Source organism: Saccopteryx leptura, chromosome 1 (assembly GCF_036850995.1).
Source record: "Saccopteryx leptura isolate mSacLep1 chromosome 1, mSacLep1_pri_phased_curated, whole genome shotgun sequence".
NCBI classification, from domain to species: domain Eukaryota; kingdom Metazoa; phylum Chordata; class Mammalia; order Chiroptera; family Emballonuridae; genus Saccopteryx; species Saccopteryx leptura.
In genome coordinates, this window is record NC_089503.1 from 106,458,946 (window position 1) to 106,478,536 (window position 19,591).

The following is a 19,591-nucleotide window of genomic DNA, read 5'->3' on the forward strand; positions in this document are numbered from 1 at the left end:
CTCTGAATGGTGCAAAAGGTTGTTCCAATGAGCCTACAAATCCCAAAGCTGTCTAAGACAACCTCAATAGTATTTTCATTGATAATACAGGATGATAGGTAGCAACCACCCTGAACATAAGAGAATTCAACTAAGGTCATTGGGTCTATAACTTTCATACAACATCAGGGTGGTTAACTCTTTTGTGGACTGGCATGAAATTTCTGGCAGACAAGCACCGGTCCATGGACTGGCAGTTGAAAAACACTGCTTTAGAGGCTGTACGAAGCTTTCCCTAAGATCTGGGGTCTGGAGATTGAGTTAAGTTACCTTTTCCCCTCCCTGTTACATGGATAGGTTAGTAAACTAGAAACAACTTCCCCTGAAGAACAAGGGTGCCCTGAGAGGTGTTAATGACTTTTCTGGACACATACTGATGACAACATCAAAGCCAGACGAGGGTTGCAGGCTGAGGTTCTGTGACTACCTCTCTTGCTGGAGAAGCACCAAAGTGTAAATGTGCTTTGGCACCATTTGTCCTGTGGGGGTTTTGCATGTGTCCAGTATCCAAGTCTCTTTAATCATGCTTAAGCTGCTTCTAGTAGTTAGAGCACTCCTTAAAAATGAACAAGACCTCACAACAGTGAGTTCGGAACCCCATCACTGGCTTCTTACAGGACACTGGAAACTGCCCCACTGAAAGGGCATGTGATGCAGCACTAGAGTAGGGCATATGCTATTTTCACTAGTTATAAATGGTATCAGATTTTAAGGTGGTTCATAAAAAGAGGCACAGAAAGATGCTTATCTAAGCACTCACAGCCTACCCAGATATAAGCCATCAGTATTTATTTCTTAGGGCTGTAGTAGCAAAGCGCCACAACTGAGCAGTTTAAAGCAACAGAACTTTATTTTCTCAGAGTTCTGAAGGTTGGAAGTCTAGAATCAAGATTTCAACAGGGCCATGTTTCTTCCCTCTTAGACCTTGGGTAGATTTGTCCTTGCCTCTTTCTGCCTTCTGGTGGTGGCTGTCGATGCTTGTCATTCCTTGACTTGCAGCAGCATCTGTCTCTGCTTCTGTCACCACATGTCACCTCCCTGTGTGTCTCTTACCTACTTCTTACAAGGACACCAGTCTTAGTGGGTTAAAAGCCTGCCTTACCAGTATGACCTCATCTGAACTAATTCCATCTCTAGTGACCTTATTTCCAAATAAGGTCACGTTCAGAGCTAATGGAGGACTCTAACATCTCTTTCGAGGGGACATGATTCAACCCGTAATACAAAATAAAAGACATCGTGAGGTTTCTATTTGCACCCTCTGTTGTGGCTAGGTTCCTGACTTTACAGTTTTAGAGCTAAAAAATCCACTTCTGTCTGAAAGTGATTTTTGGCAGGAAGAATTGAGAGAACGGCCCGAGCGCCATTGCTCGTGCCAGCCCCTTCGGAAACACACGCCCCGTCTGCTGAGACAGGCTCCGCAGAACCCGAGGGAGCAGATGCTCCAACCCAGAGATGGCAGCGTAGGCTCAGGCTTGCGGTGGACAGGATCCGTGACTCACCCACCAGAGCTCGCCTCCCTGAGTTGGTTTCTGCCCCTTCAGTCCCTCCCCCTCTGCCTGGTTCATTTGTTCTACTCTGCTGAAGCCACAGCTGCTCTTGAATCTAGCCATTTTGAATCTGTTGCTGATAAGCTGAACCAAATCAGGCCAAACCAAACAAATTCAATCACCACCACAAACAAGTTATCCAATTATTGTTATTGTTTTGCTTTGTTTTGTTTCTTGTTTTACAGTGGGGGGGGGGGGTCTTATATATCACAAGGCACATATTAATCTGCCGGAAGAGTCAGCTTACCAAGAGGGAATCAGCAAGCAGGCTGATGTTCATCAGAGCTGCACAGACTGGTCATTGAGGATGTTCAGAGCCAAGAACAAACCTATGAGGCACCGTTGATAAATCTGGCAAGCTCTGGGCCCTTGCCCTCTGCCTTCTAAAGCACGCATTCGAGCTTTGCCTGGCTTGCAACATACCCGGGACAAGTCACCGGGCTTTTTAGATTCTTGGCAATGGTTTTTGTGTATTTACAGAATTCTGCTACCATCATTATAATCTAATTTTGAAACATTTCATCACCCCAAGAAGAAACTTAATACACATGAGCAGTCACTCCCCACTTCCTGTTCTCCCTGACCCCAGCCCCTAGTGACCATTAATCTACCTGCTGTCTCTGTAGGTTTGCCTTTACTGAACAATTCATAGAAATGGAATCATACTATACGTGGTCTTTTGTGACTGGTTTCTTTTGAATAGGATAATGTTTTTGAGGTGTGCCCATGTTGTGGCATGTGTCAGTACTTTATTCCTTTTTCTCACAGAATTAGATTCCATTGTAAGGATATATCACATTTTGTATATTCAGTCACCCTCAACAGGGTGTGTTGATGGACAGCACACTAGCATTTTAATTAAGAGCAAGTTGCTATGATGTCTGTAGTGGGATTTGAACACCTTTTTAGCTATAGGTATGAGTTAATAAAATAGTTCCTGGCTTAATTGCTTGAATTTAAGGGAATTTAGTATTGGTAGCAAAAATGATTTCCACTTTAGCTTGTGGAGAGTGAGTGTCTGCAGAATGACCCAATGATGACAGATAATAAGGTAATGATATTTATATTTGTGGTTTTTAATATCTAAGTAGAGTGAATCTGTGGTTAAGTGTTCACTCTTTCCTTCTAAAGAAATCACTTCAGAGTATATGAAATCTTTCCAATGACGTGCACACAAAATATAACACCTGCCTTTGTGTGTGTTCAACGAACAAGTTCATGGCAAAGTATGAGACCAAGCTCTGCAGCTGGTCTGCTAGGTGTCTGATGGTGGCACTGTCCTGTTTTCTGTCTCTCCCTTCTTCCAGCTCAGGTGTGAATGAGACCAGAGGAGGGCTAGAAAGCAGAGAGGGTTCCACTGGTCTTAGAAGTTGCCTTGGGATCCATATTTAAGCAGTTCCTACTCAAGGTGGCTAAACCCTTGTTGCCCACTCTTCTTACATGGGGAGTAGCAGCCAGATTGAGGACTTTGGAGCCTTGGCATGAACTTTTTCTATCTTTGGGATGTTGGGCAAGTGCTTAGCCCATCTCTCTTGCCGTCATCAGAAAAGTGGAGATAGAAGTGGTTCTTATTTCCTAGAGGTGCTTTCAGGATGTCCCAGAATTGCTGGCACGTGACAAACGTGAACCATTAATGTTATTAGCATGTATTCATCACTTCACTATTTCCTGGATACTGTGCATTGAATTCTTGTAACAATTCACAGAAGTAGCTAAAGGTATTTCCACTTTGTAGTGGAGAAAACTGAGACTCTCTCAGGTCCCAAGTCTAGAAAGTAGCACAGTCACATTAACATACCTTTTGATCTGGCTCAAAATCCTTTACATGTCCATTGGACCAACACACACACACGCACACACACATTTGTTTCTAATAAAAATGACAGTAAAACAATGAGGAGAAAGCAGAAGTAAGAGCCTGAGATGAAACCTTTGGGACAAATATGGGCTTAACAAACCTTGGCATAAAGCAAATAATCTGGCTAGGTGCAATATCCTCCTGGTTCTGGGGAGCCAGTTCCACTGGCTTATGAGGACTGAAAAAACTGAACATGCTACTCTCAGGTTTAAGAAGGTACCCTGATTCATTTCTGTCCACTGGGGAATTAGTCCATTCCACCCATGTTGATATTCCAGTTCTCAACTTACGGATGTAAAATGTTCCCATAACCATCACCACTCACCCACCAACAGTACTTTTCAGCTAACCCTGGAAATGAAAGAGTAACACAGTTGTCATTCTGCCAAGTTCAGCTACTCCTACAAAAGGCTACATCATTTTGTGGGGGGGTTGTTTTTTTTTGGGGGGGGTTGCTAAAAAACATGAAAGTGTAGTCATGCCTTCAGCAATAAATATTTGTTTCACTTATTGTAAAAAAAAAGAAAGAAAAGAAAAAGGCTACATTAGATAGTCAACAAACAGCAGACTAAAAAACACAAATGCCCACATCGGCACGTGCTAGTCGTGTGCTGCTCCACAAAAGTCATCAGCTGTGTTGTCCCAGATGTGAGGGAGAAAAACAGTTCGAGGGCCAGAGACAAATGGCATTTAGATGGTCTCCAACTGGCTGCAATCACAGGAGAACTAAGGTAAATTTTCCTCCTGCATGCCCATCAAAACAGTCTTCAGGATTAAGCAGTGTGAAACAGGAACAATTTTGGCTACTAATCCTAAATAATCCTAAACCGTGGATACTAAAACCAGGAAATATTTAAGTTCCTACATTTCTAGGTAAAGAGGTGTTCTTGCTCCAGATGACCACACTCATAACAATCTTCTACTTTAATTAAAAGTGTGTTCTTTCCTCATTTACAGTACTAGGGGCTTAAAATGCATAATAAAACCTTTTCATAACCTCCCTACTGGGGATTTAGGGATCAGAACAAAAGTAACATTTTAAAAATGTTCTTAATATTGTAATCAGTTGGAGATTACTTTTTTAAATCATTTGTTAGGGATTCTGCCCCTGGCCGGTTGGCTCAGTAGTAGTAGAGCATCAGCCTGGCATGAGGATGTCCCAGGTTTGATTCATGTAAGGGCACATAGGAGAAGTGACCATCTTCTTCTCCATCCCTCCCCCACCCCCCTCTCTCTCTCTCTCTCTCTCTCTCTCTCTCTCTCTCTCTGTCTTTCTTTCCCTCCCGCAGCCAGTGGCTTGATTGGTTTCAGCACATCGGCCCCAGGCACTGAGGATGGCTCCTTAGAACCTGTGCTTCCAGTGCTAAAAATAACTCAGGTGCAAGCATGGCCTCAGATGGGCAGAGCATTGATCCCAGACAGAGGTTGCCAGGTGGATCCCAGTCAGGCGGCATGCGGAGTCTCTCTGTCTATCTCCCCTCCTCTTGCTTGGAAAATAAGAAAAAAGAAAAGAATTCTGGACAATGTCTTTTCATATTTTAGAGGTTGTTGTTTTACTGTCCTTTTATAACCCAGTTTTTTTACTGGGATTATAACCCAGTCTGTAAGTGGTATGAGCTCCTCCATCAAGGTAAAGTTGACATTTGTGGTTTGTGAGTCAAAATGAATAGAGAGCTACTGTGTTCAGGCCCACTGCCAGTGGCCACCTCATCCCCAGCCCCCCCCCCTAGTCCAGGTGACCACTGGGCAGTTGATGCAAACTCACATTCATGCTGTGGCTGCTCAGTGGACTGGAACAATCATGCTGCTTTTAAGTAATTCCGACTTGGCACTGTTGTGCTAGCAAAATTCCACTCTCAGCTCTCCCCTGCCCTGCTAGTCAATCAAGGAGACCTGGACCTTTAAAAGTATAGTAGTACTTTTTATTTACTTTACAACCATTTCCAAAAGGATTTGAACTAATCTGATTTAGATATGGCTTTGCTGTACTGTGACCTCGGGCAAGTTAGAACAATAATAAAACTTCTAACCTTTCCCACCATTTCACTATTTCAAAGCACTTCCATATACCTTCTCGTGTTAAAGTTATTACCCTCAGAGAATACCGACTGACCCACACACAGTCTCCTGATAAAGCTAGCAGAATGGAAGAACACTTTGGAAAATAAGAGCACTGGACAAACACCAGGGTAACCTTGTGAATCTATTGACTGGTAGGATTAGAGTTCAACATGTTGGTCCAACTTTGGCTTCAACTCTGGCCTCCCGAGAAGTTCCTAGCCAGGATATTTGTCAAGAATGGGAGGTCAGAAATGCTGACACCAGGAGGTCAGGTTGGGTGTTTTGCCAAGGAATCATACAGGGAACTTCTTGAAAAGAAATAAACTGAGGACTTTGGCTTGAATTAGGCCCGGAAAAGGGCCTTGAATTTTTCTAGCTCCTGACTGCAAGAATGGCTAAACTCTAGAGCAGGGGTCCCCAAACTTTTTACACAGGGGGCCAGTTCACTGTCCCTCAGACCATTGGAGAGCCAGACTATAAAAAAAACTATGAACAAATCCCTATGCACACTGCACATATCTTATTTTAAAGTAAAAAAAACAAAACGGGAACAAATACAATATTTAAAATAAAGAACAAGTAAATTTAAATCAACAAACTGACCAGTATTTAAATGGGAACTATGCTCCTCTCACTGACCACCAATGAAAGAGGTGCCCCTTCCAGAAGGGCGGCGGGGGCCGGATAAATAGCCTCAGGGGGCCGCATGTGGCCCGCAGGCCGTAGTTTGGGGACCCCTGCTCTAGAGTAAGGATTATAGACTACAGCTTAAATTGTAAGCCTCCAGTCTCCAAGAATCATAGCATTTCAGAGCTGAAAGTCCCCTTACTGCTCTTCCAGCTCTGATCCAAGTTGCTAACCCCTCAAGGGTTTCATAAGGTCTCTTCCTAAGCATCCACTATAACAAGGAGCTTGTCTCCTACCAGAGTGGTTAAAAAATTATTCTTCCTCTTGAGTTTGGGTCTTTTGCCTTATAACCCATTTTTTTTTTTTGCAGTTGTACTCAGCAAGTGAAGCCCAGCAAGACACCTCACTACCCTTTTATTGAACTTGAATTTGCCTTCATCTAATTGCCTCCAGTTAGAGGATTTCTCTTCTTGTGCCTTTAGATACACTTTCTTAGTGATCCTAACAGTCTTAAATTGTTTCAGAGGCAACACACAAAGCCCCTATGAGTTGGCATATCTTTCTTTCTACTTTCAACTTCTCCCTGTCTTCTGTGTCTCCTCTATCTCTTCTTCTGCACCCAACTCTTTTCTCATACCTCTGCAAATTAAGCATGAACTCATACACAGAAGGCAGAGGATTCTAGATGGAAAGAGCAGAGAAACGTGTTTCAAGCCTGGACAAATTCCTACCTCTAAAGTTTCATAATAATATTATTATTTACCCAATGGGGGATGAAGAGAATAATGATAAAATATAAGTGAACATTCATTACCAATTGCAGTGTACTATAAAGCCACCAAATACTTTCAGTTGTTGTTTTCGTTAAATTCTAAAAGACCTCAAGTTCCTTGTTTTATGCTAGAGGACACTAAGCAAAGAAGAAAAGTGATATGACCAAGGACAACAAGATGAGTTAGAGGCAGAGTCAAAAATGGAACCCAGATTTTCCAACTCATAATTTCTTGTTCCCTATACTACCTTTCTGATGAACAATGAAACCAATAAAATCATCCATGCACAGGCCCTAAATAGCACCCGGCAAACATTAGGTGCTCAATACGAGTAGCTGAAGAATCATGTGAGCAAACAAATGGATGAGTGTTATAAGCAAACAAATGGATGCATGACTAACACTTGTTTCTAATGACATTTTATAGTTTCCCTCCAAATCTATTAAAGGGTGTGGTTCTCAAATGTACTTGTGAAGATTAAATGAGACAATACATTAAAGTGCTTAATAACAGTGCCTGGCAGTCAATGAATGTTAACTACTGTATTATCTTTCTCTGTTTTCCAGTTATTTTTTAAATTAAGACTATGCAGATGCTGTGAGGGCTCACTAGTCTGAAAATCACTTTGCAGTCTACTAACAAAAGGAACTCTGGGATTGCAAAAGTATATATTACGACAAGTTGTCAGTTCTTAGCCTGTGCCTTCAACTAGGCCATCCACGCCTACACCTTGTTGTTGGCACCCAAAATGACAGAAACGAAGTCCTGGATTATTCCACTTCCTCCTCTGGGCTTGAATTTCCTCTGCCCCTAACCTTGGGGCTCTGTCTCCCACTCCCAGTCAGGACTAGCCTGTTGAACATGACAATTTATTGTGCTTTACATTATTTGACCATTAGTATTCTTGCTCCCTCTCTGTCAATCAATCTCAATCTCAATCAGGTTTTTGGGATTTCCCTTTGGTTCTCATCACTCCCAGCGCTGTATTCCTTCTGTATCAGGCCTCTTCCTCTGACACACTTTGGTGTGTTTGCCTCGGCCTCACATGGGGTCGGACACTCTCCATATTGTAGCGTTGTTGTAGACGCTGGTTTTTGATACTTGGAGTTGGAAGATAAACTTGGTCTCTTCATCTTTCAGTGTTTCAGGAAAAGGAAAGAATTATTTCTTCTTTTTTACTTCTGTGTCAACTCAGCTGGCTCTTTCTTCCCTTTTCCATCCATTGCCACTGGTCTCCCAGTTTGAAGAGTGATTCCTGAGTGCCTTAGTGGCTCATTTTCTCTTCAAGGGCTTCACGCACATATTTACCAATAACTGTTCATGGTCTGTGTCAGTTGCTAAGATGCTTGAAGCTTCCTTCTGAATCTCTGAATGTACCTGACAACAATTTGTCGAGACTGAACTTGGGTTAGTGTCAGTAAACAAGAAAGAGCTTCTGTAAATTCATCAATAAGATTATACCTAAAGTTCTGGAGTGGACAAGAAATACTTATTATTTTATCAATCTATGTGTCTTCTGATGAATTTCAATTTCATATCTTCTTGATGTTAATGGTATATCTATCCTCAGTATTCCATCTGGAATGCAAGTTCCTTCAGAGCATGGACTTGAACTATTCATATTCACAGCACCTAAAATTAGTATTCGGCAAATAGCAGGCAACCAATCAGTATTTATTGAATACTGAATGAATGAACGAATAAACAAATGAATGAGTGAATGAATGAATGCATGAATGAAAAGCATGATAGAGTTGTGGTTGGATCAGTTTTTGGCATAAGGAGATCCCAGTTGGAGTTTTGGTTATGTTACTTCCTAGCTATGAGCCTTCTTTGAATGTCAATTTCTTCTTCATCAATATAATGGGGATAACAATAGTACCTACCTCATAGGTTTGGGGGTAGAATTAAATAAGCTAATCTATGTAAAGTTCTTAGCACAGTATCTGACATATTTTCAGAATTTGATAAATGTTGACTATTTTGTCTATTTTTTTTCAATGAATACTCTTAAATGTTGAAGCTTATTAGATGTAATTGAACTAATTTAATATGACTGGTAGTGATGACTGTACTAAAGACAAATTAATTAATGTCAGCAAGATTTTACTTAAAGAGCAAGGTCGAAATTACATGTGTCGGTCATACTGACTATGCTTAAAATACTATATTACGCTTTCAGGGGTGGGCAGGATTACAAGGATAGATATGACACAGTCCCTTCCTTCTAGGAACATAAATTCTAGAAGACTTAGTATGTTTTCAGTAGTTGATGGGTTTACATAAATATAAGGCATTGTAACCTCCCACATTATTTAATTTACTCCCTGTGCTTTGCATAAAATTACTCTTTGAATGCTTATGATGACAAGAAACCCACAGCCTTATGAGAAAGCTCCTTCATTTGGAAATAGTAATCACCATTAGAAAGATCTTCCTTAAAATTAGCACAAATCTACCTCGTTATGATTTCTACACATAGATCCAACTTCTGCTTTCTAAACACATCCAGAAAAAATCCATTTTCCCCCAACATATCAGAATATAGCAAAGTAAGGCTTGTAGGCCAAATCTAGCCCACCTTTTATTTCTAATAAAGTTTATTGGAACACAGCCAAGCCTGTTCATTTATTCACTGTTTGTGGCTGATTTTGTACAAGAGCAGGGCAGTTGCAACAGAGAACTTATGGATCACAAAGTTGAGAATATTTATTCTTTGACCTTTAAAGAAAAGCTTTCAACCTCTGCTCTATGTAACAGACCTTGAAACACTTAAATCCATTTAGCATGTCTTCTCTCCAGGTGCGAAGTCCTGAACTGAGCCTAGAGCTCTAAGGGGGACTTAATGAAAGGAGAATGAAGTAGCACTAGCACCTCCTTTGTTCTGGATACCAAACTTCCAATGACGTGGCCATAAACAAGCAAGGGCTCACTGCCCAATGTGCATAGAAGCCAATACTATGGCACTGACTTTTGAGAAAAGGAAAAGCTTCATTGTGAAGTTGAACAGAGAAAAGACAGGAAGCAAACTCAAATCTGTCTCTTTGAGGGTTTGGGGTGAGTTTTAAGGAGCTAGGGGGAAGCAGCCACTCTGTGGAAGTGCTGGGGGAGCGGGTTTCCTTTGGGGGACTTTTAGACTTTGACCATTTAGGGTAAGATATGATAAAGGGCTCCAGCACAGATCTTCCTGAACACCCCCTTCACTTCCGAAAGGGTTCCCGCATTCAAGTTCCGGTCCTGTCCCTGTCCTTTGGCTCTGTGGGAGGTGGAGGGGGACGGAGAAAGTTGGATTCTGGTGTAATTGGCAGCATTTTCTCTTCTGCACATGCTTCAGCTACGTGACTTGCAGTTTTGTTCTGTTGTCTCTGAAAAACAGCTCCGTATCTTATAAGAAACAGGATAGGGCCAGTTTAAGTTGTCTCCACACATAGCCAGTGGTCAGGTTGGTCTTTCACTGACACATAATACTTGAGTGTATAAAGGATTAAATCTCTGAGATGTTTTCCCCAGGACTTCTGTTAAATTATGCCTCCCCACCCTGCATTGGTGGTTTTTTTAGTGTTGGAAACTATATACAAAACTTTACATCTCTCTGATCTGTCTGGAGCAATCAGGAAAACATTCCACCTGTATTCAAGAGCTGAATCATCCGACAGAGATAAGAACCCAGACACAGCTAGGATTTTTAAGAAGGTATAATGAAGAGGCCATTTACATACCTGTGGGCAGGGTTGAGAGAACTAACAGGGGCATTTGTCACCACCCTCTCTTCACAAAGGGGAATGGAGAGAGGGGAAGCTTGCTGGGACACAGTGTGCTTCCTGGAGCAATGGAAGAGGGGCTGCCTGTCACAGCTTCCTGGGGTTGTAGTCGTGGAGACACAACCAGGGCCAGCACTAAGCCACAAGGACAGCAGGGAGCGAGGGTCACAGTCACCGGCTGCACTTCTCTCTCATCTTCGGCCACCATGGTGGGACCCAGCCCAAAACTGCGGGGCAACAGAGCCATAGGCGTCAGCCTCACAAGGCACAGCACAGGACCAAGAGTCAGTGCAGAAACTGGGGCAGAGAATGACAAGAGCAAAATGGTGTGCCAGACATTTTTTAAGTGCCAGATGACCAGTGAATGAATGAAGTGAGCCCAGGGCATGTCACTCAGTCAGTGTTTGTTGATGAGTGAAAGGACCACAGTCTCCTGTAGGCCCTCCTGCCCCAGATTTCTTCCTGCTGCTGCTGCTCTGTGTTCCAGACTCTCCACCACCACCACCACCACCCCCCGCAGCCTTCGTCCTGTGCCCCTTCCCTCAGCACCTTTCCCTGGCCTCTACTGGCCCCTCTGACATCCCACAAGAGCATAAAAAGAGTCTAGATTTTATTTAGGAAGGAACAGAGTAGAGCAGGAGTTGTTCTAAACAGAACTAGGACATTATCAAAGAGAGGGCTTAAAGTCCTGAGATGATTCCCAGAATCTAAAATACATTCTAGGATGTTCAGAATTTTTAAAATGAAAAATTCAGCATTGCTGCCTTCTATGGAAAAAAAAAATGGTGGCTTCTTTCTGAGAAAACTGCCCCAGACATCTGTGTTTCAAGCTCTGGATTCAACAGATACCTCATTACCAAATGCCTTGGGGCTGACCATTTTATGCTCAAATAGCCCTCATCATCTCATGAGCTTTTATTATAAGAAGTCCAGGCTCTCCATTTATTATGTCAGAGTGGGACTGTTGGGGAGAGTGGGATGTGTGAGAGGGACATTCTCAACGTCATAAGCTACTGGTGGCTCTCCATAGCTTCCTGCCTGTCCCCACCTCTTCCATCAGTTGAGTCAGCTCAACTGAATATAGGGAATACTCAGCACTCAATTCTTCGAGGGATAGAATCTCTTGGATTCTGAATTTTGAAGACAGAAATTATTTGAAAGCATTGTTTTGTCTGCTGCTCTAGTTAGATTGTTTTTGTGTGCAATGTGCATGCAAGACAAAATTTGTCACTAACTTAAGAATTGCTGTCATTGTTTCAAAGCAAATTTTTAAAGTAACCACAGACATACACAAGCCTATTTTGGATTCCAATCTTGAAATCATTTCTGTTCAAACTCAGATCTATACTATTAGCAATTGTCACCTCATGCCTCACAGACCAGTCCCTGAAGTTTAAAATGTCTCCTAGAAAGCCTAGAGTCAGATATATATTGGAAGAGCAAGGTAGGAACCATGACTGCTGATGGGCACAGCTCAACTGCCATAAACTCACCCAACAGCCCAGGAAACAGTCCTGTCCTCACCCAAAGTTATTCACATTTTGAAAAGTTTTCTGCCTAAGCTCATTTGAACCCACAAATCAGAATCAAACTTGTACTTCAAGTTGGAGTGGCCAAATTCTCAATTCAGTTATGGCTGCGGCAGAATTTATCAATAAATTTCATTTGAGGCTTCCAGGATCCAATTTTATAAAATCGAATCCCAATTAAGATGACTGGCAACACTGGAGTAAGATCTGTAGATTAGATAACAGTACTGTATCAACATTAATTTCCTGATTCTAATCTTTACACTGTGTTTATGTGAGAGAATGCTCTTGTTCTTACAGAAACATGCTGAAATAGTTAAGGATTGTTCTCACGTGACTCAGAAAAAAATAATAATTTGTGTATACAGAAAGAAAAATAGTGATAACTCAAATGTGGCAAAATATTAACAATTAGGGCATCTAGGTAAATTGTTTCTTTTTTCTTTTTTGAAACTTTTCTGTAAGTTTGAAATTACTTCATAATGAAGTTGGCAGGAAACTAATTCCAAAATCCTAGAACCGCCATGTGCCTGTCACTAAAGGGCGGTGATTTCGGGTACGCTGGTGCTGCGAGGTGAGTCAGACGTGATGTCCCCTGTCTTGTCATCTTTGAGCTAACATGAATCATTTCCTCTTTCAGATAAAGGACTCTTCTCTTCATGGAGGTGAATGCTAAGGATGCTTTGCACGTGAACCTGGAGGTAAGGGGACCTTGATCACATGCACCTCTGTCACAGTGCCCATCTGTCCTAATGTCCCTTTTATGCAGGCAAGGGCAAGGACCTTGCTATCTTGGCTCCCAGAGAGAAGGATTCCAAACCAGCCAATGGCCACACGGTGGCATCCTGCTCTTCTCAGAGACCTCTCCACTCCCCCAGCCTGCCCTGCTCAGAAAACCCTACTCTGTTTTTCTCAAAGAAAATACCAAACTATTAGTAACTGATATCACCTAGTGGTGCAATTATGAGGGATGTTTATTTTCTCTTTATATCTGTTTCTGTATTTGAGAGATTTTTGACAATGACTGTGTTAATTTTTCAAATCAGAAAAAGAAATAACTGTTTGCTTAAATATTTTCCCAAGCAGTTCTACATAAATTCCTGCCATAGCTTTCTGGGCCCCCTTCAGCTCTCTAATAATGTCACCGCTGCGTGTCTCCTCCTTCCAACCCACTGACAGACCTCACGGAAAGTCTCATCTATGAGGGGCTCTGGGTCTCCCCTCTCAAACCATTGGCAAAGAAAATCGCTGTATACTCTTAACACCCACTGAGCCCAGTCAATCTGCTTGGCTTGGTTCTCACGGGCTGTTGGTTGCCTCTTCTCCACCTACAATAGCCTATTGCCATGGTGGAGCTGGAGTTGGATGAGAAGCGTGTAACTCACACGTACCCCTGTCATACCAGCTTAAACACCTAGAAAGGAATGCCTTTCTAGGATGCCAGGTCCTACTGACAAATAGGTCATGCTATATTATGACTCCATTTTATAGATGGAGAAACTGAGCCCCAGGGCTTGCCTCTGTATATACTCTGCATGGACCCCCTACAGACCACTTGGTGCCTATAGCATGTACAACTTGAGGATCACTCCCTCTCTTCCAGAGAAACTTGAGGACTCATGAAGATATGAAACTGACTAGGTCATTGATCTGAGGAGAATTCGAGCCAAAATTATGCTCAGATTTCCTGAGGCCACCCCGGATATTTTCTGGTCTTCTAACATTGAAAAAGTGATAGCCCTCGGAGGGCCATCTGACACTTCAGTGTCAAGAACCAAGCCTGAGCTTTCCCTCTGGATCAGAGTTTCTCAACTGTAACACTGTTGACATACTGCATCAGATAATTAATTGGCCTAGGGACTGTACCGTGCATTTTAGAATGTTTAACACCCATTAAATGCCAGCAGGACACTAACCCATCCCACTTGAAACAACCAACAATGTCTTCAGATGTTGCCTAAGGTTCCAGGGAAGACAATATTTCCCCCTAATAGTGACAATAAAATGTTTCCAGACATCACCAAATGTCTTTCTTGGATGGTGTGGGGGGGAGCAAAAACACCCCCATAGAGAACCACAGACCAGCAAGAACTTTCATTTTTCATGCAAATGGACTAAAATTAATAGAGTTTTGAGAAAACCTTACAAGTACCTGCAGAGGAAAGCCGTAAGTTATCAAAAAGCTTTGGCATCACAGGACCCTGTGGCATAAGAGCCCTGCCCAGGAGTATTTGGCAACATTGCAGTGATCCAGTGAATCAGCCAGATGGCTTCTCTGAGCTTCTCTCTCCCTTTTGGGCTTCTGGCCCATGATGCCAAATGCCTCGTGAGATTTGCTTGAAGGGACGGCGAACAAGAAAGAGCAGGGGAACGCTGAGTCCTAGAGCAGCCCCTCCCCACGTGCGAGATGGGGAGAGCCCGAGAGGCACTGTGCAGTCGGCACTGTTTTTGCAAAATACCAGAGGGATTTGGCTGTAATTTTTTCTTTGTATGTGTACTTATTTATAGACCACATTATTGCACAAAAGACTTAAGACTTCATTTCCAATTTACTTCATAAAACAGAATGGTTTTTAAACAAATAGGCATGCGTTCTAGGCGGTGGCTTAACTGGAAGTCTCTTTCTTTCATTCCTCAAAGCAGGAAGGGCAGGTGAGGTGGTAACAGATTCACCCTCGGTGGCAATAGAGGGACTGAGGCCCTGAGAGTAACTTCTGAAGCTCGGGGTTGTCAGCTGGTCTTCCCGTGCATCCCCGCCTGGGCCTGGTGAGCTCCAGTTAACCTCTTATCCCAGCAGCCACCCCCTTTACCTTTTACCCTTTACCCAACCTAGTGTTTGGTTTGCAGGACCGCTTCTGAGAGCAGCTGCATGGTCATCAAAGAGAAGGCAAAATGCTGCTCAGTATTGGGGTGGAAGGAACATCTCAAAAGCCATGCCCATAAAAGAATTCAGAGGAAGAAAAAAAGTCCCTAAAACTAGGGAAGGTGAGAATTAAGGGTAGAAATACAATTCCTGTCTGCCAGAAGTGCCACAGTCCGCTCTGTGGCCTTCAGTGTGGTTCCTGGGCTCTCTGATGGAACTGTTAGCCCTTCATTCTCTCCCCAGTGCTAATGATTACTCCCTAACGACTTCTCCCTGGTGCCTCCTCCCCAGGGTGGATCAGGATGCCAGCCACTCTGGGCTGGCATGCCAGGTTCTTTTGCAAGGGCTTGCATCCTTTGGGCTCTTCCCATTCCAACCCTCCTCTCTCCCCGGCCCCTCCCACCTTCACTTCCCAGGCTCTCATCTGCACATCTGTGATTTCAACTCTCCCCAGACTGCAAGAGACTGGGAAGAACCCAGAGGCAGCCCCCGGCACTAGGGAGGATGTGCCTATCCACACACAGTGTGCTTTGAAGTGAGGCTAAAACTCCAGGCCCGTAGTCTTTTTAGTTACCATGCTTGCTTACAAGAGTCCTTCAAATTCCTATCATTTGAGGCTCTGCTTTGACTGAAGTATATGGCATTGCTCAAAATTTATGAGCTTATTTATGAGAGATAAGGTATTAGTTTATGGATAGGAATTTGCTTATCAGATTAGCGTGTTGATACATCTCTAAGAAGAGAGCCTTGGAATTGGGACACAGGACAGGTTAATTTTGATTGCAGTGGAGAGACTGAAATTGATTGAGATATTAAACGCCAGACCTGTACTGTCCAATACACTAGCCACATATGGCAATTTTAATATAAACTCACTGAAATTAAATACTAAACATTTGGTTTCTCAGTCACACGGGCCACGTTTCAAATGTGTAGTAGACACATGTGGCTATGCGGCGATGGCTACCATATTGGACAAAGCAGATATAAAACATTTCCATCATCATAGAAAGTTCTGTTGTGCAGCACTCCTGTAGACTGAGGCTGGTGCGGGCAATGGAGAGTTCTGGAAAGCAGGGGAGCCTAAAATCACCAGTTCAGTAGGGAAGGATAGAGAAGAGAATCCCAAAGAAAAAGTGAAATGAGACAAAGGTAAACTTTGTCCACGCTGCCAAGGGCTCTGTGCTGAGCCAACATCATCCACCTACCACAGAGCTCTCTGTGTTGACTCTGGAAATGAAAAAGTGAGTGGGGTTGGCTTTGGGCCCTATTTTCTCCATTGTATGGCCTCTGACACCTGTGGGCTTCTTGTGAAGCAAGAAACCCTATCCCGATTCTTGAGCTGTTTGGGACTCAGAACCTCCCTCACACATGGGAGTCACTGGGCTTCTGGCCAAAGGGAAATCATCATCCTGGCAGCGTCAATACCCAAGAGTTTAGCCTTGGGAGCTCCCAGACCAAAAGGCATTCAAAAGAGAAAGAGCACTTTGTCCATCTGGAATTAGACCTCCACTCAGAGAATAAGAGGTGTCAGTGCCAAACTTTGATGAAATCCCCCAAGGCCAGGAACACACACCCAGGTCCCGAGAAAGCCAGTTCTGGGTTTGATGCAGCCACTCACAGTACCACATGGACCCAGACTCTGTCCACCTGGTAGGGCTTTTTTCCCCCTCTCACTGTTTACCAGGGAGGAAAATCTGGCCCAGTTGACCCCAGATGACTTCTGTTATGTCTCAGTGGCCAGAGTGGGAGGGACAATCACTCCTCCACCAATCACAGACAAACAGTAAATGAGGTTACTATGGTTACCTTAGACCACTATCTCCTCATCCCCAGGGACTGGACAGGTGATAGTGAGCAAACACGAAGGGGAACATGGTTGATGGAGAAGCCACCAGCAATGACTGCCACACACAGTCATACACAGGGTCGTGACTAGAGACGGGCTCTCCCTTCCTCATTCCTGAGGCAATGCCCAAGGAAACTCCCCTGCTTGACCACATCAGATATACCCACTGTTGACCCTCATGGCACCTGCAGAGCTTTTGCTTAATACTGTGTCATTTGCATTTAAGTGTCTCACCAGCTTCTCTCTTCTCCACCAGACTAAATGCTAGGAGGGTTGTTTTAGTGCAGCGCTATGTTCTCAGGCCCCTCCCCATGCTTGCTGCATCAGAGATGCTCAGTGGACATTTATTGAAAAGGGGATGGATGGATGGATGGATGGATGGATGGATGGATGGATGGATGGATAATGGATGGATATGAATGGATGGGTGAGTGGATGGGTGGATGGATGGGTTTTCCAGCCACCAAACTAAGCTGACCCTGAGTTACTCTGAAAATGGATTCAGATTTCCCTTCTTCCTCCCCATTGTCACTCAATGAGTGTAACACTGAGAGTATTTATTGCTTCTTCCCCAGACCCAGCCTAACTAAGGACACTGGCCATTACGTTTTTCATTGAACAAGTGATTTTTCTGCTAAGAGGGTGCTTCAGAGGGAAGCTGAGTAAAAGGGAAAGAAGAAAAAAAGTGAATATAAGTCAGTAAAAGAGTCAAGTAATTATCTGGCTAGATGTGTAGCCCAGAAGTTTTGAAGGAAGAAGCAAGTTTGAAAGAACATCTTGTACATGAACGAGAAAAGGTGTTGATTAAATGCGGTAGAGACAGGATGTGCTGGTACAAGATGCAGCAAAGTGAGGGGTGAGGGACTTCGGCACTGGTAGGGCTTTCAGGATGTGGCAGAGATGCCCAGACCTCTGAGCCCACCAACTTCCCCTCTGCCCACCGCCCTTTGGACCTCCAAATCCTCTCATTTGCATACCAAGGATAAACAGAGCTGAGGGGCCAGAGTAAAATAAATGAGAACCCTTCTTAAACTCTTTCAGCAGGATGAACCCACCCTTCTCTGAAGTTCTGAAAAGGAAGTTTTTCCATGAAATTGCCTTTCACCCACTTGTCAAAAGGTTAATGGCAAATAATGGCTAGTCGCCTGTATTTTAAATAACCCTAAGATGAACACAATCATGGAATTCAGAAAAGGGGAGGGAATTCCTAAAAACAAGTAAGCAGGCTGTGGGACATCACCAACTGTTGAAATCACTTTTTACTCCCTGATAGGAGTTCGTGCTCAACCACACACACTAACTGACCCAGAGGCTGACTGTCAGCTGCTGCTGTAAATTTTGCTACAACACAAACAAATAATTTCAGTGTTCTAGTCTAGTGGGGCGCTTTCCCATGCATTTCCACCATGAAATGGCAGGTTTTCTTTAGGAGATTGTTTATGGGGTAGTAACATTTTTATGATAATTTCCCCCCTTGAATTATAAAAGTAGTAACTTTTTACACTGTTTAGGTATTTTCATTTATAATATTTCATAATATTTCATTTCATTTAAAAAGTAATTAATTTTACTTGAGACTCATCCTCCCAAAGACCACCACTACTAATATATCGGTGTATATATATTTCCAGTCTTTCTCAACGTTCTAAAGATTCTCCCAGCAGGCACTTGACCAAAGCATTTCATCTTCCCAAGCTTCAGGTGACCCATATGTAAATGAGAGGTTGGATCAGAGTTCTTTCACATCTTCTGGCTTTTTTCACATGCAAAATGCCATGGTTCTAGAATGCCTGCTGTTCATTTCCTTCTGAGAGAAGTAATCAGGGAGCCAGAGAGGCAAAGCCAACAGGCCAACCATATACTTTTTATTTTAATTTTACCTTCTTTTCTCACTTGCCAAGCCCAAGTTTTTAGAAATTAAAATATGCATAGTAGACAAGGCTGTTACCAATGCAATAGTGATTTTTTTTTATGGCAAAGTAAAGTTGTTTGGGGATTTGGATGAATGAACAGCACATTTACATGCACATATAATATATAACACAGCAAGATCTCTCTGTGAAAAAAATAATATTGTTTGAACAGTCTTGCACAACATATGTTCTCTTCCTACTACTTTCGCCTTGTATAGTCAGATTTGCAGTGGTAACAAACAGTGTTATCTCTGTGGCTTACAACAACATTTACTTTTTGCTCACTTTACATTAAGAGGGTGGGTGAGTCAGCTGCAGGTTGGCCATGGCTCTGCTAATATTGGCTGGGCTCATCTGGGTTCCGCCTGTCTTCTCATCCTAGAACCCAGACTGAGGGATTAGCCGCCACCTGAAACATCCCGAGGGCATGTGGAGAATAAGGGTAAGAAAGCCTAAACCAAACCGTGCAACTGTGTTTAAGGCTTCTGATTGGCCACAGCAAAAACAATCACAACCACTCCCATTCCATTGGCCAAAGCTTTGCACATAGCCAAGTCCAAAGTCATTGAGGTAGGATGTCTACTCCCACAGGATGCATGCATCTGTCAATGACAATGAGTGGAGATACACAATCTTATGACTGGGAGGGAGCAAATAGCTGGGAGCAATAATCCAGTTTGCTCACATCCCCACCTCCTCCTCTGAAATTCCAAAATGCTACCTTCTCCATTGCAAGGGAGCTACTTTATCTTTCTCCTTCTGCTGTGA

The 19,591-nt window shown here is 43.1% G+C and overlaps 1 protein-coding gene across 5 annotated transcripts in view; it reads left to right on the forward strand.

The window, feature by feature from the left end:
• PRLR (prolactin receptor) overlaps nucleotides 1–19,591 on the forward strand; it is a 164,823-nt gene that overhangs the window by 113,461 nt on the left and 31,771 nt on the right. For all 5 annotated transcript variants that reach the window (XM_066373574.1, XM_066373564.1, XM_066373582.1 and 2 more), the window contains exon 2: nucleotides 12,839–12,899. The gene's annotated coding sequence lies outside the window, so the exon portion shown is untranslated. The remainder of the gene's footprint in view (nucleotides 1–12,838; nucleotides 12,900–19,591) is intronic.